Source organism: Liolophura sinensis, chromosome 3, assembly GCF_032854445.1.
Source record: "Liolophura sinensis isolate JHLJ2023 chromosome 3, CUHK_Ljap_v2, whole genome shotgun sequence".
Classification (NCBI taxonomy): domain Eukaryota; kingdom Metazoa; phylum Mollusca; class Polyplacophora; order Chitonida; family Chitonidae; genus Liolophura; species Liolophura sinensis.
In genome coordinates, this window is record NC_088297.1 from 14,744,264 (window position 1) to 14,768,214 (window position 23,951).

The following is a 23,951-nucleotide window of genomic DNA, read 5'->3' on the forward strand; positions in this document are numbered from 1 at the left end:
CGCCACTTTTACAACTTATAAAGTGAGAGAAATGGTCTGTTTGTTTGCGTTGTGTTGTGACACCGTCGAAAGAGGAGATGAGAGCAGGCCTGAGTGTATTAAACGGCTGGAATGCTGCGGTCTGGGTGAACTTTTCTTGGGTACGGCATATAGACGCTTTCCCGCTCCCCCACACCCACACCCTGGGTTGGGAAGCAAAGAGCTTATCTGGTCTCAGAAGTAGGCAGTTTATTCCCGCGGTACACACAAGAGACCACGTGGTGCTTATCAAAATGACAATTAATAACAGTGGCTAGGAATTGTTTGCCAACTCTGTACACCTGCTTGTTGCTATAATTGTCATTTATTTTCTGCCAATGGGATACTTAGACGTGATTCATTGCGGAGTTGTTGACTTCATTTCCTAACTTCCGCTCTGATCGCCGTATATCAGGCCTTTGTTTTTGTTATTTGTCTCCTTAAACCAAAGGTTACCCTCATATAGGTATACTGTGAGGCACTGACGTATTGGAATCGGACTGCGTGACAGATGTTTGGGATAAAGGTATATACATCACACAAAAAAACACGATAAATATATTGGGAAAGAAACTATATAATAAAAGACTGGCAGCATGGAGTGTAAAACCAGAGCATCGACGACAGTGCGTGTGATAATTGGCAGATGGTCACGCGTAACCGGTGAAATACGGTCTCATCAATTTACATCGGTTATGGTTTTTATTTCAAATCTCCAAGGTGCATGCTAAAAAGTAGCAATGTACACTTCCCCTAGCATCATGGCTTAAGCCGAATTATGTAAACAAATATGCAGTAGTGTTAATGACAATTTATCATCAGACATCACGGATCTAGAGTTACTGAAAATCCGTGTTGCCATCACATTTAACATTTAAACATTTTTACAATGAACAGACATCGTCACAACGCTTTAAAGGAATGTCTCAAATCATAAAATCCCCTCATTTTAAAAATCTAAGCACCAAGTTGAACATTTGCATGCCAATCGTGGTCCATAAAAGACCGCTCCAGATCTATATTCGTAAGGCCCATTTTTGAAACAGCCTAAAAAAACTAATACCCCCAAAATATGTAAGACATGGTATATACAGAACACATATATATGAATAGTAAACAAAACAGGTAAAACGTATTATGAGAGAAGTAGCCAATAGTTTTCAGCGATGCAGGGAAGACAGGCAATATTTTAGGCATGACACCCAGTTCGAATTTGGAAAGTCCGTCAATAATTTCCAAGTCTAATGCAAACATAGGTATTCCAGTCTGAAGCCTAAAAGAGCTTCTAACAAACCGCTTTGTCCATGCAGTTAGTCGGATCAGAGTTTGAGTCGTATGTCTATATACAGAACACAAGTTGTAGGTCCGGCTGTTCTTTCTACCACCTTCTTCATATTCTGCAGCTTCGGTAAATAAGTCACCGAGCTAAAAAAAATGTGTAAGCTGCTACTTTTTAAACATGGATATTAACAGTTATAGAATAAAACCCTAACTCAGGTACAATGATAAAAGGCCTTATTTCACTGGTTACGCGTGACCATATGCCAACTATCACACTGTCGTCACTGCTCTTGCTTTACACTCGATGTCACAAGTCTTTTAGTGTGTGGTTTCTTTCCAGATATATTTATCTGTTCTTTATGTGATGTATACCCTTATCCTTATCCCAAGCATCTCCATGTTTTACTGTCCATGCTCTAGTCTTTTATAATGTAATAAGACATAACTTCATGGTTATATACATATACAGGAAAACAAATACAGCCTCCGTAATCTAATAGTCGATCGCAAGACCATGCTATACAGCCCATAATCCAGCCACAAGTACTTGTATACGAATTTGTAAGGAATTTAGAATTTTACTCATGTAGACGCCATCCTGTGGCGAGAGACGATGTTTCGCTATAGACACCCCTGTTTTCAATGACGGCCGCGCTCGCGAAGTCCGTGCCGTCAGTGTCTGGTTCATGAAACCGTATCCGCCAATTAGGACAGCTCCATAGCAGGCGATTTAACAAAATGTCAAACGTGATAAAACATTCATCCAAAAATTTTACAATCAACATACTAGGTCCAAAGCCACAAGTGATTCTCTTCATCAGAATCAACCGTTTACTCTATATATATATATATATATATATATATATATATATATATATATATATATATATATATATATATATATATATATATACATACCATATATAAATGCCATTTTATATATATATATATATATATATATATATATATATATATATATATATATATATATGTGTGTGTGTGTGTGTGTGTGTGTTTGTGTGTGTGTGTGTGGAATAGCCTGTATTCCGTGTTTAAAATATACATATATAGTGTTATCAATCCGATTCAGTTACGATGAAGTCAAACTATACATGTATACATTCTAAAGGTATGCAAACTTAGTAAAAGCATGTTTCATATTTTATTCAAAACGATTCGCCGACTTCTAAAACATTAAGTTACATGTTTAGTTATAAACACCTAAAATACAAATTTGTTCATGAATGTTTTCCAAACGACTGAATGCATGGCTTGTGAATACGATCTGAGCTTGAGTGCATATTATCTGATCATTTCACCGTTATGCCGACCCATAAATATAGGTGAAATATCCTTAAGTACGGCGTAAAACACCAATCAAATAAAAAAAAAATAATAATAATATCTGATTAAAAATTAATGGATTAACACTTTTTTTGACATTTCCTCTATTTCGTCTGTATATGCTAATTACCACATTGATATAGTAAAAGACTTACAGCACATAGAGTAAAACCAAAGCATCGGTGACAGTGTGGCAAATGACAAGTGGCAACATGTAACCGGTGATGTTCGGCCTCTTGTAAATTGACCTCAGGGCTTTATTCTAAGTTCTAAATATGCAGTGATGCTAACTGCAAGTTTTTAAACGTACCAGTAACTGCTAACTGGTCTTGAATTAGCCTAATGAGTCTGTTGGAATGGACAGTTTATCCATGCAGCCAGATATTCTCATAGGCCATTTGGAATACTTAACATTGTCTGACGTATTGCTCTATCAAAACTGACGATTGCCATTTATATTTTTTTTCAAACCATTGTATTTAAACCCACCACTGATCCATCACAGAAAAGATTCATTTTGATGATAGACTCTTGCACGCCTGGTTTCCAATCTGGACGAAAAGCATCTCTTTTGACCTCCGGCGCTAAAGAGTGACTGTGATGTTTAGTAAGTCTGTTATCAAGAAAAGATACGGAAAGGAGTTATTAACGATCAACAGGTTTATTATCTACAGAGATACCGATAGGGCCCGTTGGCTTGCCGAGTCAGTGAAACTAAAGGAACTGCTTTGTATAGAGAGAACTGGACTGCGACCCCCATGATTCTCAAAAGAGATCTTATACACTGTTTCGAAAATATCACCAAATCTGGCATATAGTTGACCGGTGACTGACCTGTCATGTGACTACATTATGTGAATTTCATATACACATGTATTACATTTACGCAGGGAAACACTGGGCATTCTGGGATGGGCCCTAGATAGCACAGTAGAATTGGGAAGTGGATGGTGGGTGGGGGGAGGGCAGTTTCCGGTTTGGCCTAAACTAGTCTGTAGGTTTAAATATGACAAATAAACGCGCTAACAACGAGCCTGGGACAAGGATATTTGGCCTTTTATCAACTCTGGCCAATAGAAATGAACGGGATCAGCGCTGGGCAGTTATCGGCACTTGAGATTCTGATATCGTTATTGTGCCCAGGAAACAATATGCATAAGAGCAAACAACGTGTATTGTGACCGACCGGATTTTAAATTTTAAAGCTTAAGTCTGGAATCTGGGGCAAACGACAATACTGAATACGGTATACTGTTAAAAGCGGTACAAAAATGAAGAATATATCACATGAAAGAGCATTAAAAATAGCCCCCCAAAAAAATAGTTCGATTTATTTTTTTCAGAATTTTCTCAACCAAGTAAAATGGTATTAAAACATCATATCTTATGGTGCTGGGTCTATATGGTGACATATAGAGGGTATCAGCAACATCGCACCCAGAATCTTCCTTCAAACAGTTCGTTTTAAGGTCCAGTCGGAGAATGCATTTATAGATCTGTATGTCTATGCATTTAGAATGATGAAACATAGCAGTGTGTGCGTAAAGTGGCAAAATCTGATGTGACATTACTAGATTGCAGTAAGCTTGCAGTAAGTGCATAAATAATTTGTCGGCAACATCATAACTATATATATATATATATATATATATATATATATATATATATATATATATATATATATATATATATATATATATATATATATATAGTCCAAATTCATTTAAAAAATTTTATGTACATATAGGTATTTTAGGTACATTGATTTGGTTGGGGTAATTTCTTTGTGCACACGCATGGTGAAACTTAAGCAAGATTTGCACATGTTTTATACACATCTCGACTAATAGGAGTACACACCGTGTATAAATCATCTTGGAATAACGTTATATTCGGCCTCTAATAAGATCACCATCTCCCGAAGGAGTCAAGAAAAGCTTCGGGCTCCGTCAGATGTCATCGGGCACAAATAAAATCTCGAGAAATTGAATTCTTTAGGTAAACTTTACGCCAAGATGTCAAGTCTGAAATTATCATATCTTCTTGGAGGTTATAGAGCTCTTTGGCAACTGACAGCTGCTCATGCGGCATTATTTCTCTATTTGTTACACTTGTCTGTTATTTGTTTGGAGTATTTCTTCCTTTAGGCAGACATTTCGTCATATTCGCCGCTGTATTTCTTCAAAGCCCCGTCCGCAGATGCCGTAGCAGCCTCGTTACTTTGAAAACGATAGCACGCGCGATGGATCCATGAAATTTTGTGTAAACAGCCGGGGCCCAACTGGAGCCTCAAAAAACCGAAACGGACTTTCTTTTTATCTAAGAGGGCGATCTAGAGACGTTCGGATGGAGGAAACATGCGGTAAAAATCTCAGTACTTCGGAAATATTTTGTAATTTGACGCCATTGATACTTTCACATGTACAAACAAATCGTTAATGTCTTAAGCAGTGATGAATTCATAAACTAGCGGCCTGCACCAGCCAGTCTTTCATTCACTATAATCTGATTATATCCCAGTGCCACGCGCTCTCCATAGATACCACCAGTTCTTTGTGAAGCCCTCAGTTTTTGCGACAGCTCACGACTGATAAGTGTCCTTTATATCAACTTCAGCTCTACTTTAAGTTGCAATTAAAAAAAATGTTCATGCAGTATACTGAAACAACTTTATATCCGAATAAACCAGAATATTAACAGTACAATAAATACTGGATAATAGCCCAGTAACGTATATACAATATGCTATATTCTGTCTAGAGGGCGTATGCATCACTACTTAAATATCAAATATCTACATGAACGTTGGAATAAAACCCTAAATGAGATAAACTCACATGATGCCAGATTACGTGTCACACTGTCGTCGATGCTCTTGTTTTACTCTCTGATGTGTATGTTGTATGAGTCTTTTATATATCAGTCCGTATAAATATAAAGGATACTGCGTGGCGCAATTACGTAGGAGTCTCTCACCAATGCGATCGTTGTCCAGCTCATGCTGGCTTCCTCTCGGGCCGTACGTGGGTAGGTCTGGCATCAGCCTACGGATGGTCGTGGGTTTCCCCACGGCTCTGCCCGGTTTCCTCCCACCATAATGCTGGCCGCCGCCATATAAATGAAATAGTCCAATACACCAATCAAATAAATAAATATATAGGATGATCTCGACTACTTATAACAGTTTATCTATGGTGTTGTTCATTTACCTATAGAGAGTTTGATAAAATTCAGTAACGCATCAAACCTACCATAGTATTCCGTAACGTATTAGGTATATACTGTACTTAATTTATTTATTTGATAGGTGTTTTACGCCGCACTCAAGAATATTTCAGCTATGCGACGGCGCCCAACATTATGGTGGAAGGAAACGGCAGGAGAAGAGCTCCGGGAAGACCCATAAACATACGCAGGTTGTAGCAGGCCTTCCGCTGTATTTACTTAATGAATTCAGTACGTTATCATTCATAAAAATATCTAATGTCAAGTATATTCCGTATGTAATGCTATGGTTGCAATCCTGGGGTATTGTTCTGTATTGTTTTTCATATGCTATTATTCCATAGGCTCTGCATGATCTTTATGTCACATGCACAAAACATATCAGTATATTATATATAATATATAATATTAATATATAATATATATTCAGTACATATCAACTCATTTACATAACCGATTCCGTTACCCCCGTTATGTTGTATTCAATAACACATGTCTTGGTGCTGTAGGAGGCGTGTAATTTTCTACTGATTAACTATTTACATGAACAGACATTTATTTATGGTTGGTGTTTTACGCCGCACTCAAGAATATTTCACTTATACGACGGCAGCCAGCATTATGGTGGGAGAAATCCGGGCAGAGCCCGGGGAAACTCACTACCACCACAGGTTGCGGGAAGACCTTCCCACGTATGGCCAAAATAAAACGCAAACTGAGGTAAACAGAAGAGGCCGTGTTTTACCGGTCACGTGTGAATTCGCATTTGTCAATCATCACACTATCCTCGCTGCACTAATTTTTTTACTCTGTACACTGTACACTCTGTACAGTCTTTTATTATATTCCATACAATAACACTTTTTACAGCTTTGAAGCAAATGCGCGTGAAAATTGTTCCAGCTCAACTGTAAAAGATAAATAAAACTGTAGATGAAAACAAGACCATATAACGGGTCTGTAGGCCTATATATCTTCTAACACTGACGGTATGAGCTAAATGATTGACAAGTCAGACTGGCTATATATTTGTTGGAACGTTGATTACTTCTTCGTTTGGTTCTTAAAATTTAAATCTATATACCCCAAAAATTAATGTGTTTGTTTTGAACTGAAAGTCTGTTGTCTGAGTGATTCTAGAATGTTATTGCAGCAGATTGTTCTGTTAAATATAACACAGATATTATATTCATTCACCATAAAGATTGTATCAGACTGTAGGGATATTATGTTGAATATGATACAATAGTGTGTTATAATAACAGAATGCATTCTAGCATCAATCAGACAACAGACTTTCTGTTAAAATTAACAGATTAATTTAACAGAGTAAACTCCAAGAACGCAGCAATAAAAACCTGGGTTGAATGACGACTTATTGCATGCGTAATTGCTATGAGAAGTGTCACAGTTGCATACAACTCCAAACTCTATCATTGTTATAGACGAAAGCAGAAACTCCATGGTTTCACGTGCCCTGGCTCGACACATGCACAGCCTGTTTTCCAATTGTCTGATACACACACAACAACAACCCAACTGTTAATTAAGACATAGCCTTGAAAATTAAACGAGGGCATAACTGTAAAACTCCAGGATTTATGGCCTGGGGAAAACGGTTCCGTCAGTGGATGACATCAATTTGTTCTCCCAGTCTCCAAGGCTTGTCAGAGGGGGTAAGCGTTACACACCCATTCCCCACTGCGACCCAAAGTCCTCAAGTCCTCGCTTCGGATGTCAAACATTCCGAGTTTTAACAAGAGGGCGGACCAGGCTCACGAGTCCTGCGATCCAGAATTTGGTCGCGTCTGTCTTTTGGCCGCCACACGTGAAAAGGTCGATTAATTATGCTCAGGGAATGTCAAATCGAGGCTTGTGTGGTGTGATCCAAGGTTGGGATGAGGCATGCAATGCCTGCGGGGAAGATGTGTAGAAGTGGTCCATGTGTATATACACAAATAATGATCAGCCTTCGTTAAATGAGACCACCTTTAAATAAAGAACGGATCATCCATTTCTATTCCAAACATGGTTTTCATGGAGGGTTTTTTTTTTTAACTTTTTTTAGGCAATGAAAAAAATGAACAAAACTCCTGCCGGCTGAAGCACTCTTTTTAACTGCTGAACCCACTAAAACTGTTATAGGCCTATTTCCCCATTAAATGTTATAGAAAGTACTGCCTGGCAAACTCCCTCCCGTAAACCTGCAGTCAAACTATGAAGCCAGAGCTGTAGTGTTAACTGAATATTAAGTACTGTAAATGCCTATTTTTTCGCCGATTTTTTCACCGATATGCAACAAAAACAAATGCACTAAATTAAATTTGGCAGGTATTAAGGGAGGAGTTAGCTTTGTGAATGAACACAAAAATACAAGCACAAACGGCTTAAAACAAACAAAGACGTTAATCCATGCACACATACACGCTTAGACTGGCTTACCTGTACAGTGTGGGGGCCATTAGCCTCAGTCTACCTGAGGCCATTTGTCAATTATTATATTGAAAAACTATTGAAAATTGAAAACTACTGCTTACCGATCAACAGACTGAGATTCAGTGTCACAGTTCGAGTTTAGTCACATGTTTCACATATGCAGACAAAAATGTAAGACTTATCACCCTCTGACTGTGCTACGGGAGTAATACGCGATGTCCTCGAGGAAATAAAGACCAAATATCCAGCTACAACAAGTAAATGTCTCGTGAATGAAGAGACATTTACAGTATTACATTTATATAAGTCTACATAGACATTTATTTTTGTCCACATTCAAAACATTTTTGTGCACATTCAGGAACTTACCATATGGTAAAAATAAGTTTTTTTTGTATAATTGTATTTTGACTTAGCTATAACATGTATATAATTTAAGATTAGATACTTTCATTTTAATTGTCCACATATGTAATTCCACACCTTTGTGAGTTTCTGAAGTATAAACGGTTTTGCTTTCAACGCCACCTGGCGGCTTGTTTTAGGCGCTCCCATAATGGCCAAGTCCTTACATGGACATGCTGTTATATATTCGGGGAGTGAATGGAGTTTGCACTACTAAGTAGTTTCAGTGTCTGCGGTTTACACAGCCCCCTTGTTTGCTTTAGCTTGTTTTGCTTGGACGCATCGTTTTTTTTCAATTTACACAGGGATATTTTTGGCTTACGAGCATCCCCATTTGTAGGCGCGCGTGGACAGCGCGCCACAAACCTCACACGGGATGGTTAGCAACGAGTCGTGTGCTAAATAGCCCATTTATCACCCGGTCAACGGAAGACATAACTCTTCTGTAAAAGACTTGCCTTGTACTGAAATATCCTACAGTCACAATACAGAAAAGTAGTCCACATGACGACCAACAGGCTCATCGCTTACATGCAGAACATCGGTACGTAGTCCTCTCCCCAAGGAAACCCAAATAATTTTCTTAAAATACTGAAAAAAGGAATATTTTCTATAACTGTCTCGTGAGACAGGTATTTTTTTATGTGTCACGATAACAGATACATTTGTGTTACCAAAAAAAAACAACGGTAACCAAAACTACATGCTTATGATATGACACAAATATAGCGAAATCAAATATTAGGTCAACAGGATTTTGCTCAAATTTTAGTCTTCATAAAAACGAATATAAAAGGCTAAAGCATGGAGGACAAAACCAGAGCACCGACGAGAGTAGACGAAAGTTGGCGTGGTAACGCGTGGATGATGAAATCCTGCTTTTTATCGGTTTACCTCATTGCATGGTTTCACTCTAACTTTTCATGTAAAATGCTTGAAACGTCGTAACTTACAATTCCTCTGGCACCATAGCGTAATCAGAATTAGCAAAAAAAGTGCAAGGAAATTCATCACACGTTACTGCTAGTAGCATAACATTGCGTTGAACGCGCACAAACTGAAGGTTTACCAATGTTCTTTATAGCAATCTATGCGTCAAAACAGACATTCGTGTACCAGTATACATTCGTCAACCAATGTGGACGTTCCAGGTCAATAATCGCAAGGTTATAATACACTCCGCTAATGGTTGGTCAATCAAGTCAAATTCTGTATATATACCAAAATTCTGCTGGCTTTCGAAATGTGTAATAATTCTATGACATTCAGATCACGTTGAAAGCACAGAACTGTCATCGGAATATGGCTCCCTGAGTCGGATTTCACCGTTTACATACACGTGTGACCATTACTTTGGCAACAAATGAAAATTCGCGATTAAGTTCAGAAATAAGCTCAGGAGATAACAACACCACAAGTTCAGACTAAGCCTGACTTCAGTCTAAGGCAGCTTCGTAATCCTGGTGCTAAATCTCTGCAGCATGATTGACATACTAGCTAGCTTCTGTATCTCTAAGACTTCGCTTACTGGCACCACATTTGTCCAGTATGTTTCTAACATCGCAATTTTGCATGTATGATATGGATCATTGCTAATCATGGATCATCTAATTTACATTAATTAATTTTTTCAGTTCTAAGCTCGCCACAATATGACCCAAATATTGCCCGTGTGGCGTTAAACCATAATCATTCATTCAATTCTAAGCCCACCCTTTGGAGGTAACTATACATATATAAATACGCATCTTATTGTACCGCCAGATTAAGTCCTCAATGTAGCGATGGACAAAATTTTTATTCCAAATTGTCTTTTTGTTGCGGGATCAGAGACACAATGGTTAGGTTATCTAAAGACCGTTGCCTGTGCAATGCACTAATGTAATAATACTGAAATCTGTTCACTACATGTATGGGTCCAAGGGCTTATATAGAGACGAGAACGTCTGACCCGATGTTTCTTTTGCTTGATAAGCTGTATGCTAAACGACAAAACACTGTCAAAACAGTGATAAGCGAAAAAGCCGGCACACGCCTGGGACGGTTGGGTCTGTAGGAGCACAGCAGCAGCACTTGGTTAGAGCGGATTGCACATAAGATCGTCTGAACGACATTTGGGGGAGCAACAGCTCTGCAGCACATGTACTATGGTCTACCCAAAAGCTGATGAGGTGCTCTGTATGGGTAGCTGGGGGGGGGGGGGTGTATAAGCATCCTGCCTATTATTAAATAAATAAAATATTTCATATTGCCATGTCAGTCAGGGCACGCGTTAGTAGTCAACTCAAAAAAATATTATTTATACACATTTGAGAAAAAAAAACACCTTCAACTTAAACGTCGCTAAAATCTCTTCGATAAGATCTGATACAGGAGCAGAGATAGGGGTTTTGGAGGCAGCTCTTCCAGCATACATCCTTGGGTGGGCCTAGGGTGAAAAGGGGGAGAGATACTATCAAGATGGTACGCCATAAGAGCAACTGGCGCTCAGGAAAGAGTGAACTCACTCTTTACGCCGAAGAGTCGCAGGCGAGATCTTATCAAAAGGTAAATTCAAATGTATAAAGAAAGTTTCAAGGGGGAAACATTCGGCGGCATCATAAGAAACTCCCAACTTGATCCAGATGGGCACGGACTGGAATTTGTTGCCTGGTGCGATGGATATTATCTATTAAACGTTTTTTAATAAACCAAATTAAGGAAAAGTGCATCTGAGCAATGACGGCTGTCGGCTGGTATATCTGTAAATCTTCACGAATATTAACCAATGATATTTGAAATGATGTGATTCTCCCGAGCGGATCAGACTTTGCACTTCCGATTTTTGCAATGACCGCATCTCTGATTTAAGTGCACGTTGATAACTTTGGGAGATAAGATGTTGATTTTGAAGGTATGCAGTGCACATCTTTTCGATGTCTTTTTCCCCCCCAAAAAAGAGAAATGCCCAAAGCGTAATAATAGCTACATGCACGACAAACTAAACGTTTCCAATGCTATAAAATATATATAGGAGCTGGTATATATGATACACGTTGCACATTGAGACCGTTTACAATGAACACAGCATGCAGTTCTTTTCACCCAGTGCATGCTTCACTGCTTTTCATATAACGCAATCATATTTGTTACTTACACTTCTAAAATACCCGCCCCTAGAATTAACGTCTCACAATATTATTCTAAACTTTTATAAGCTCAACGGTTGTTTTTGCTATGCGTGTATGGAACGTATGAAAAAAAGACCTCGGCCAAGTTCCACAAAGCGGCGAACAACATTTTTTATCGTACATAATCGTACGATATTTTGTACGCCACTGTTAATGTACCATTGTCCCACATGTGCGATATCCTACAAGTACAACATCTTTGTGAAACTGGGCCCTGGAAATGTGGATTGGCTACAATATACTAGAAATAATTAGGAGTTGTGGTAATTTCCGCATGCTTAACATATATAACGCCGTTTACACAAAAGAAGGAGAAAATAAATAAATAAAACTGTGTATAGCCCGTAAATTACACCAAAAATAATTAATAATAAGCAGTTCAGATTCAAAGTATAGATTTTTTTATGAAAGGTTTAGTTTAATTTTTAAGGATGAAATGTTTAGCGATGAAAGTTTTGAATAATTTTTTCTGCTATCTGATTCAAAACTATATGTGAATTGCAAAGCTGTGTAGAATGTGTATGTCAAAAGTCTTCGTAATCATCGGCCCACATATCGGCCTTTAATTATTCAAAATTTCATATATCATTTTTAACAGTATGCACGAAGTTCTGAAAAATATTCGGTGTAGAAATGGTTTCTATAAGGTCACATGGTCTTACCCGATTAACCGGAAGTGCCATCTTTGTCGGCGGGCCTGTTATCAGGAGATCAGTTTAATTTGACAGACGTATAGTTATCATGTTCAGACTTCAACAAACAATACAACTCGGCAAACTTCCACCGAGGAAGTCCTGTTATCAAATCTGCCTGATTACTGTCAGATAGGAGATGTATCCAGCAGACGGTTAGGGACGGGATTTGGGATGGAAATGAAGAGTGCAGGAGCTAAGGTAGAACAGTATGTACAAATAGAAGGGAATATAAAAAGCTCTTAAAAGTGGTTGATGGGTTTGGGTTTTGTGTTAGGGGGTGGGATGGGGTGGGTGTATTTTTAAATATCTTCTCACTTAGCAGCTGCCCTAATGGAAAGATTGTCAAAAAAGTATATACCCATTTTCTGAAAGATATGGGCATGATTTTTTTTCCCATCAAGTGTCTTTAGACCAATCGGTGCGGATTTCAACTTCTTTAGATGTAAGAATAAGCAGACCTCTTTTAGGAAACGTCTACTGTTACTGATGTCATTTAATCTAGGTTGTCGAAAAATTTTCTTGTTGGATGGCTGCGTGAAGTACACGACATTCGTATACCACTCGTAAACCATAAAAGGACCCTGGTAATCACGTCACGCATATCTAAACATTCTAAAAACTTCAGTTCCAAAAGGAGCATGTAAGACATAATTTATAAATAGTGCACAAGCTAATACAATGTAAGACAGAAGGGGTCAATGCATGGAAGACTGAAATTCGATATTTTAGACTGACATCCAGTTCAAATTTCAATTCTCTTGACCCTCTCATCCCTACTCTCTGCTAACCCGTGGTCCCCACGGGCCCATAAAAGGGATGCACCCATGTATCGTTAGCTCCAAACAAGCCTATATAATTCCACCCACAACATCCCAGACCCTGGCATTGAAGACGAGTGCCACTGTGACTTGACTCAATGTGTCATGCCAATGTCTCATTTCTGTCACAGCTTTGACAAAGATAATACAAACATCACACAGATAGAGGAGCGGTAAACTGTGACAAAAGTGTACCCTGTATGGTGTATGTGTGGGAGACTGGGGGAGCTGTATAGCTGCTGGAATTCTCAACATTTTCCATGTCAATGCCGATTTAATTTATGGCTGAGCAAGTCTGAACGTACCTGAGGGTTTACATTTTATGCACATTTTGTTAAGGTTGTACTAAAAAAAAAAGCGAAATAGTAGGCCTTATAAAACAGATTAATAGTCTCTAAATGCCTATCGGAAGTCAAAATGGTCTAAACAAATTATTGATATTTTTATGACATATTATTGATTATCGGAAATATCGAAAAGACCATGTATATTACTGTAAACAAGTAACGTATGATCTAATATTTACCAGACTGGTAAGAACTTTAAAAACGTATGAAAAGTTGATAAGCACTATATAGAACACATCAGGAATTCATTCGACACTGATTGTATATACTGATTGGATGGATTAACTATCTATTCACAATTAAATCTCCTGAACTTTTTCAAGCATTTCTCCATCTGCTAGTAACAAAACGTCTTTAAAATTTATAAACTAACTTAATAATATGCAAATTTGTCCATTTACAGTTGTTTAATCCGTCGGTTGTGAATTTTGGAAGCAGAGAAAACAGACCAGCAGGCGAAATTTTGCGCCATGCACTCCTTTTGCTTCAGACGGTTTGAAACTCAATAAATTTTGCCCCCTATGAGCAGCATCAATTACACAAATGTTTAGTTTGTTTTCCTACACGCTGCTAACACATTGAGGCCAGAATGGCATCCGACGGCTCGCCACAGGTAGTGTCCGCCTCAGAGTAAACCCTTTCCAGGCTGGGAGAATACGATCCTAGCTGAATCAACACCATGCCCACGTCTTCTTACTGCGACCTCTTAACCATCACAATTGGTGCGGTGAGCCGTTTAGCTATACAGTGCCTAAGAAAAAAGAAGCAGATTTAATCTGATCCAGAAAACACCATGGCTTTGTCTACAGATGACACCAACAATCCCGTGTACAACAACAGCTCAATGGTTTTCAATGAAAGAATTTCCAAGCAGCGCTACTCCGCGAAGGCTATCGCTCACCAGGGGGCGCTTTGGTAAAGCAGACGACCGACGTTTCTAACCCAGTGTCAGTATCACAACAATGTCAGCGGTTCCAGACAAACGTTTACTCTGCCTGTAAACTGACATCCTTTCAAAAGATGTTTTTATTTTCAGCTGAAACTCTTTTGGGAGGAACTCTTGCTTTCATCATGCAATGAGAAAGAAAGTCACCCTAATACAGAGATATGTGACGCATTGCACTGGAACAGAGTACATCAACTTCATTCTCTAATTGCATTCAAACGACATTCAAAAATGGTTTCGAACATGTTTCGTGTAAACATGTTTCGTATAAACCAAATAAAGCTTTGTGTGACCACAGTTTTAATCTACAAAGTTGCTTGTTTCTATATCTCAGTTGACAATGTGTCAATTGTTTGGTCATATTAAAGTCAATAACCACAAGAATGTAAATTGCACATTTTTTTTTTGCAGTTTGCTTATCAGTAGATTATTCTCTATATTTTCTTTAAAAAATCCGCAGATTCAATATTTTATTACTGAACGATCTCGGGATTTTGTAAAACTCGTTGGCGCCATTAACAAAGCGGTCCAAAGCTATGCACTATTCTGATCTTTCCAAGAAACGTCGCACTTTTTGTTGTGTTTGTGTGTTTGTGTGTTCCGTCACATCTGAAACCATGAATGTGTTTTTTAACAGCAACTTGACCTGTTTATGTATATAGCTCGTTAGAGTCTCCGATTATGTAAAAGTCAGTATCGACGTCAAAAATATGAGGGAATGACATCATACAAGGCAGTAATCATTCTGACTGTTATATATATTAGCAATAAAAATGGGGAAAATTAAAAAAAGAATGATCGTAGCTAGGTTTCATCATTATAGAACATAAAAGATTTTAAACTAGGGAGCAAAACCAGAGCAGTGTGATAGTTGGCGGATGGTCACACGTGACCGGTGAAACGCGACCTCTTTGTCAGTTACCTGTCTGTGTTTTATTCTGTTGATGTAAATGATTAAATAGTAGGAAATTACTCGCCCCTTGCACCATCGCTTAAGCAGGCTACATATATATGCAGCGATGTTTATTGCAATATATTAGACGTCGATGGTCTAGAATTACTCAAATGCTTTAATGTGATCATATTTAATATACGAACACATGACAACAATGCACAGAAATAAACGAGTCATCGGTTGGCATGTATTTAATCGTTTCGAAGCGGTCAGCATCTTGCTGTCCCGGGCGGCGTCAGAAAGGCGTAATAATGTCGAGACAGTGTTAACAAATGAATCCGTCGAAGCTATAATTAAGCACAAGTATATGTGTAAAGAAGTAAAGAGTCAAGCGATGAAATTCTCTGTCTGGTTCCCAGTGGTTGAATGTTAAGTGTTTGAGGGCGTTCAGACAGAGGTACAGACAGACGTCCAGGCAGACAGGTATACGATGAGTCGCTTTATTACTTTTTAATGACCTAATTAGCGAACTGATGTAAAATACAGCTTGTTGATCCTTTACTGGTCAAGTGTCCAGTCAGTCATTTGGCCATCGTTAGGTTAACGACCCGCGCCACTGTATAGACTGACCAGAGGCCAAACAGTGCACTCTGAACTGGGATTGGCCTTATGTGCTGTCGTCTTAAAGAAAAAGGCGATCTCAACATTTTGACCACCTTGTTTTCCAAAAAATCCTGCATATTATTGATAAGGTCTTGGGCTATGGACAGCTCATCAAAGGAATATAGCGCTGTTTGTTTATTTATTTGAATGGTGTTAAACGCCGTGGGTAAGAATATTTCACTTATACGACGGTGACCAGCATTATGGTGCGAAACCAAGAAAAACTCGGGGGAAACCCGCGACCATCCGCAGGTTGCTGACAGACTGGCATGCTGATGTCTCGAAGGCATGACGTCAGACAATATATACATCGAGAGAAGCCAACCAGAACTTTCACTGTTAACTGTATACAAATTTTGATGGGGAGCCTTATAATCACATAATATGGCCCACGTGGTATAATTTTATTGCTCCAAGAGGCTTGCTTAATATGAAATGGTTAAGTATATACGGTGGCTCATATACGACATTTTCCTTTTTGCTTAACTCTTGTAAATTTTCCTTAGGTTTCAACCTGAGTAAAAAACCTTTTCACCTGGGTGGAAACCTAACGGTTTTCACCCAGGTGGAAACTCACGTGATGCAAGAAGCCTCGTTCTCGTTTCCGTGGGCAGCCGAACTTTAGGACGGGTTATTAATGGAAGATGAAATCATTCTGACTACAGATAAAATTTTGAGGACACTCTATAGGGAAGTCGTGTGGAATTCCATGTGACTTGTCTCCTCCACGCCTTTCTCCGGCATGCTGAAGTTCTTAAATGTTGTAGTCCATCATCATTCTGCCCACAGAAACGAGAACGAGGCTTCTTTCATCACGTGAGTTTCTACCTGGGTAAATACCGTTTCCAACCGAAAACCGGTAACGGTTTTGTTATTCTTAACAAAACAAACCCGTTCCTCTTATGAGCCTTCCGGGGCGATCTAGGTTAACTGGAAGTATACATGAATGATATCGTATACCTTAAGTCCTCATTATATTCGTCCACCTAAAATTTTAGACATCTTACAGAAAAAATTTTGTTATATGTACACGTTATTTTATAATCCGTGTGGAAACTTTTGGTTACTTAAGGTAATTATAAAGCTTGTATGCATGCATCATCATTATTTGTGAAAGCTTGATGGCTTTCATGAAAAACTAAATAGATATAATAGAGGACAATCACAAAAACTACGCATCACCACAATATTCGGAAAGAGATAGAGCTCTTTTTTACCACACTTTTACCTTTCTTTTACGCATCCCTGTTGGGTTTCTCTAACAAACTGACAAGCGAAATATCTTGCATCGTTCATGACGAGAGAGCTGTACGAGAGCGAGATATATATATATATATATATATATATATATATATATATATATATGTGTATGTATGTATGTATGTATGTATGTATGTATATAACCGTTGACCCTCCCTTAGCGAGCAACTTTTTACAACAACAACAGCGCCTTGGTGACTGAAAGACTGGTACCCGAATTAACCAATCTGCTCCGCGCCTGCCCTTAACCCCGGAACTGTCATATGATATACGAGCTGCCACTTCCCGCTAATCAACCGCCTATAAACTGCCGTCATATGATATGTTATCCTACAATCGCCCAAGAACAAACTAAAGCCCGTTTAGCATCCGCGGTGTACTTGCGCTAGAAACAACACGGCCGCTGAACCCCCAGCGTTAACGATGCCAGTTCAAATGGCTGAGAAATTCCTTAAAACTTAAACCTTAGGTTTGTAGGGAAGGTTTGGACTAAAGTATGTGCATGGGGAATACTCAAACCACACAGGCCAAGCTAAGTATTAAACTCTTGTCATGTTTTGTTCTTTACAAGGAAAAAACATATTTGGATCAAAACTGAAGCTGTATCTTTTTTTTCCCCTCTACACAACACTGAAGTCATTCTCAAACCACCCGCGCAGTCCTTGTCAAGTATATAAATCTTGGATAGTTTCTTTACAGAGAAAAGCATACTTGCATGAAAACTGAAATCGTATATGGACTGATGTTTTTTTAGAGAAGTTTTCTTCTGTGGTACACTGGATTAATTCTCCAACCATCCACGCAGTCTTTGCAGAGCATAACCATTGTGTTTTGCTTTTCACACAAAATGCATATTTAGCTAAAAACTGAAGGTTTTAAGGGTATGTTCTATTGTACATTGGGTTTATACTCAAACCACACAGCCCTAGGTTGCAGTATGGGGCCTGCACCACGTCTTCACTAAAAACATATTTTGCCTTAATACCCATGCCCTGGTTCCATATATTGTTGAAATATTATTGAAGGTTCTTTTTGTTTACAAATGAAGGCTCAACTAAACATAAGAAAGAACTACATGTATGTGTTGTAATACAGAAGAGTTGTTATACACAAAACAATTTTCTACCTAAGGGGACTACATTTAAAGGTGAAGAAGAATATATACGTGTAATGCTCACAATGTACACCTATGAATGAATGAATCGTTTTTGGTTGACACGCCTTAAGCACTATCCCGGCCTTGTCGTGGCCGTACATATATAAGAAGCCATTGGGTATAAATAGCAAGAAACATGCCAGATGTACGGTCACAAACTGCGACGCATGCGCATTTCAAAAATTCACTTCTCTCTCATTAGCAGAGAGAACGTCATCCCCATAAACGAGAACAACAACAGCCTTTTCGTTTCATTTTTACAGCATATTGTTTTTAGCTAAATTCCCCTATAATTTTGACTTAGGTATATAAAACTACTCTCTGCACGTATGAGATTAAAAATCAACGACTAAGTACCAGTTGGTGTGGACCTCATGTATTTATGTATAGTGATGAACGTTAGGCTTACTCATAATAATATATAACTATACAGTATTAGCACGATGTATCAGAATACATGCAGAGCAATATCGTCAAATAAACGCAGCTGGAGTATAGCTAAAAAAATTAATGGCGCGAACTAACAAGATTGTCTGTTTATCTACTGTATTTAACGTGCATAACGAGAACCCTTAATAAATAAAAACACGATAAAATAATTATAAAAAAAGACCTTAAAGAATATATTCTTTAGTTTTTTTTTCTGTCAACATTTGTTGCCATTTGTGTGTATGATTATATGCGAACATCCGTCTGTTCTTCGAATCAAGGCTTAAATAATTTCTATATTTACTTATGTATATGATAGCAGTTCTACGCCGTACTGAAGAATATTTCATTTATACGACGGCGGCCAGCATTATGATGGGAGGATAGCGGACAGAGCCCGGGGGAAACCCACGATCATCCGCAGGTTGCTATCAGAATTTCCCACGTACGGCCGGAGAGAAATGATTTCTATACAAACTCGTCAGTTCGTTACAACAGCATATGTCTATGTCTTAACACTCTGGTGTAAATGTAATGTATATCTGTAACTATGTCTCATTTACATTATTTACTTAAAATGTATACATATATTTTTACATACGTCGTATAGTGAGACGATCCGGTTTTCGTAAAGGTCCGCGCCCCAGGATATCTAATTGTGCCGTCTGCACGGTATAGAGTTCAAAACCCTGTCAAAAGATAACGATTTCTTAGTACGTCAAAGGATAGCCCATTTCCAATAACCACAAACTGTTTATAATGACTACATATAGATATACACGCTGTTTAACAGATTTGACAGAAACATTCACACGGATGATGGGAACGAGGTAATCGTTTCGTGATAAGGCACTGATTGGTTCACTCGAGACTGCCATTATCCCGTCAACTCGTATCTTGCCCGGAGGCTAACTGTAATTTGCTACTTTGACACTACAATTATGACATAACGGACAGGCAAGTGTTTAGAAACGATACACATGTAAATTGAAATGATAGACGTCTGTTATCAGTAGAGTAGATAAGGCGCTCTCTCTTGGCTCAAATAGTACACAGACTTTAGCACTTTATATCGGCTGGGTATAGAGATATAGCACACACACCCAAAGTCACACAAAATGGATTCTTGAAGATATATATACTACGTTAAACAATAAGTAAATAAATAAATAACTATATAAATCCATAAATAAATCAAACAAGGAAGAAGGGTAAATCACACAACCATTTCCTGATTAAACCATGTTTATAAAATAAAATTGTTGTATTTTGGGGGATAATATATAAGACTAATGTGAATTTTTTTCGTATGTTTAAAAATCCTGTAAATCAAGAAATATTTTAACACACAGTTGGGACCAAAATAACACGACAATGTCATTCTGTCAATTTATACACATGCAGTAAAAGCGCTCCCCGAATTTTCCGAAGATTTTCTAGTAATATCTGTTGATAGTGTGTATAGTATACGTACGGAATGATTTTCTAGTCCCACTTCAGATCGAGAACAGCTACATAACATTAAATACATACGCGGGTGTATAACTCATATTTAATGCACATGGGAATTTGATTTATAAGTTCAGCCAGAGTCGTATACCAAACATATTTATCCAAATCGGGTCATTATTAGGTTTTCGAGACTAAATAATTGGCTGCTATGAATAAGTTTGTTATTACAGAAATAAAAATAGTTTGAAATTACACAATTCGCATTAGAGTTTTTCAACGAACTCCAAAATAAGCTTTTTCGTTATAATGCAGTATTTATACTTCTCTTCTACTTATGGGATCTAATCGAATGATCGATCACAAAGTGTGCATTAATGGGCACACATTCATAGCATTTTTATTTTGAACATGTCGCTGAATAATTATTAGTTTGTTTCGATTTGGATTTTCAAACTTTGAAGAAGAGTAAATCAGAAAATTGCAGAAGATATAATCGCTAGCAAATTCCTTAATAGCCTGATTTACTTAGAAGGCTGATTTCCGGTCAATGAACAAATAGAAAACTGCATGGGGGTTGAGTTAAGTTTCGGTAATTTACAATTGAGTGTGCTTTTTCAAATCGACAAATTGTACAACAATGGGACAATAAAACAAAACAATTTCTGAACAAAGAGAAGGTCACATTATCAACTAGTATGGTATAAGAAAATGTACCCCTGTCACTAAGATTATTTTCCATATATATGTACATGCAAGTATGTGCGCGATCAGATATCGAAAAAAATAGTATTGTTTATCTAGGCATATAATAAAAGTGAAATGACAGAATTGTATGTATGGGTATATTGTAAATATCCAGTATTTGTAAAACAAGATAAACAAATAATCATAATACATACAAAATGAACTATGAACCAAATAACTTCACGATTGTCTCTCATAGATGCTAAAATAAACACAGAACAAACCTGAACTGTCCACAAAATCACATAAATAAATATGTAAAATCCATGCAAAAACCGGATTTCATTTGGTTCAAATTCTTGTATGCAAAAGATGTCGATGTTAAATAGAATAGTCTGAACGAATGATGACTCGTAAATCCCATGTACGAGTGTAAATGACGCGTACATATACGTGTTTGTACACATATGAATGATGGTGCCTCATTTGTCATGGTTGTTCCCGCTCACGTTGTTCTCCAGCTACATAAATAAACCAGACACATTTTCGTTGATTATTTTTTGTAGTTGTACTAGGCCAACCAGTTAAAGACAAATAGCCCACCGTAGTACCGAATTGTGTGGTATATCTAAAAGATGACGTACACACTATTACACGAGAGTTGATATTACCATACCATTAGATTTCTGAAAATGCTTCTCTTCTCTTTATTTGGTTGGCGTTTTACGCCGTACTCAAGAATCTTTCACTTTTATACGACGACGTAGGAGGAATACCTCTCTTAGAGACATGTATTCTACACTGTTAAGAAATGAATAAATGCTTGGGGTCTAACGGCGTACTTAACAATTTTCCAGTCATATGACGACAATACACTGTTAAAAATTCTAGTTGAATCTTTATAGCACAGCGTACATATGTACTGTGCTTTTGAGTTTTACCGTTAGTAAGAAGAAGGCATTTTGTTTCCACTCGAAAACTACTGCAGTGAAGTAGCGAAAACGTTCCGCCATTGAAGACTTAACAAGCCCGAAAATTACATACTTCACACATGCGAGTGTATTCAGGACTTGAGGTAAGATGTGTGTGCACACACACATAGACAACGACATCACTTACCCACTTTAACTCAGTCTTCGTCCTGGCGGGATGAAAAACATCTCCGGCTGGTGGAACAAGCTATAACTTGTTAACGAGATGCACGGAATCTTTACAACGTCTGTATGTAATAGTCGGACTTGAAAAGTTTCGCACAGTACATCGGCACTTGTCTACACAGCGGAAGGATCGTCCTGTCTCGCGCGAGGTGGCTGTTGCGCGGTGCTTGTTTACAAATCACAGCACGTGCTCATCCTTCTGCGCGATGCTCGCTCGTTATCATCTTTGACACTTTTGCCTCGTTCTGGAGATCCTCTCACATCGAGGCTGGACCTCTTGCTCTAAATTATACATTCGGACCGACTTCCAGGCGCCAATAAGTAATGTGAGGTTATTTCTTCCCCACTTGAAGGTATTCCAAACGACGTCTTCGGGACTAACTAGGGGAGATCTATGGCATCCTTGCCTGAAAGATATTTATGAAAATAATTTACGAAACGGCAGAAAACCGCGGGAAAACTTTCCGGAAAACCGTTAATTTTATATTTAGATTTCTATATTTAGACGAAATCCCAACCCTTGGACGTGAGGTAGTACAGAATTTCAAATGGTTGTTTCAGAGAAGAAAAAAACTCAAATATCAAGAAAAAAAATCTTCGAAAGTTTTGATTTTAATATCCATTCCAAGTATTATGACATAACTGCAATTTCTTCCCCCAAAATCACGGTAAGAATTCGTAATTCTTATATATATATATATATATATATATATATATATATATATATATATATATATATATATATATATATATATATATATATATATATATATATATATATATATATATATATATATATATATATATATATATATGATGATTGCGACATACACAGAACGTTTTCACATGTTCGATGACGGCAAGGTTCATGGGTGGGGTAAACCTAAGTACTCGGGATAAATCACCGACCTCTGGTAAGTTACTGAAGAGCTTTTTTAGTACCCACATTTGACGTACAGACATATCCTCCATATTGATTGAAGCCTAGTGGTCTTCAACGAATAATATTGCTCAAACGGCCACACCCGGGCGCCTTACACAGCTTATTTTCACCAAGTCTAAACGAACAGTGTAAGTGGTTGCATCCACCGATTCTCTGTTCAAGTCAGGTTAAGAATATATTTTTTTTTACCTGATCACCGTTTTAAGAGATCAATAATAAAGCGAGGTACTGGAAAGACACGATAAATTTCGACCCTAAAAATGTGCGGTTATTAAGATATGCCAAGGTAGTGTTGTTAAAATATGCAGACACAAAACAATTCGAGTGAAACATTGTGTATAATGTAGATTACTTCATCTTAATACCCTTATATACTTTCCACCTTGTCAGTGTTGTAACCGTACATGCAAAGTGTTCAAAGCCAGTTTTTACTCCCTAAAATACTAGTATATATATTACGGACAATTTTAAGTGACTAAAAACCTTTGCGAACAATGGGACAGAACATTGATCTGAAGAGATTATAATTACATAATTATAATTATATTACATAATATATATATATATATATATATATATATATATATATATATATATATATATATATATATATATATATATATATAT

General features: G+C 37.7%; 1 protein-coding gene across 1 annotated transcript in view; it reads right to left on the bottom strand.

The window, feature by feature from the left end:
* The window catches only part of LOC135463862 (transcription factor GATA-4-like), a 49,661-nt gene extending 27,297 nt beyond the window's left edge, over positions 1-22,364 (bottom strand). Inside the window, exon 1 of the mRNA XM_064741319.1 lies at positions 22,344-22,364. The gene's annotated coding sequence lies outside the window, so the exon portion shown is untranslated. The remainder of the gene's footprint in view (positions 1-22,343) is intronic.
* Positions 22,365-23,951: the final 1,587 nt, after the last annotated feature.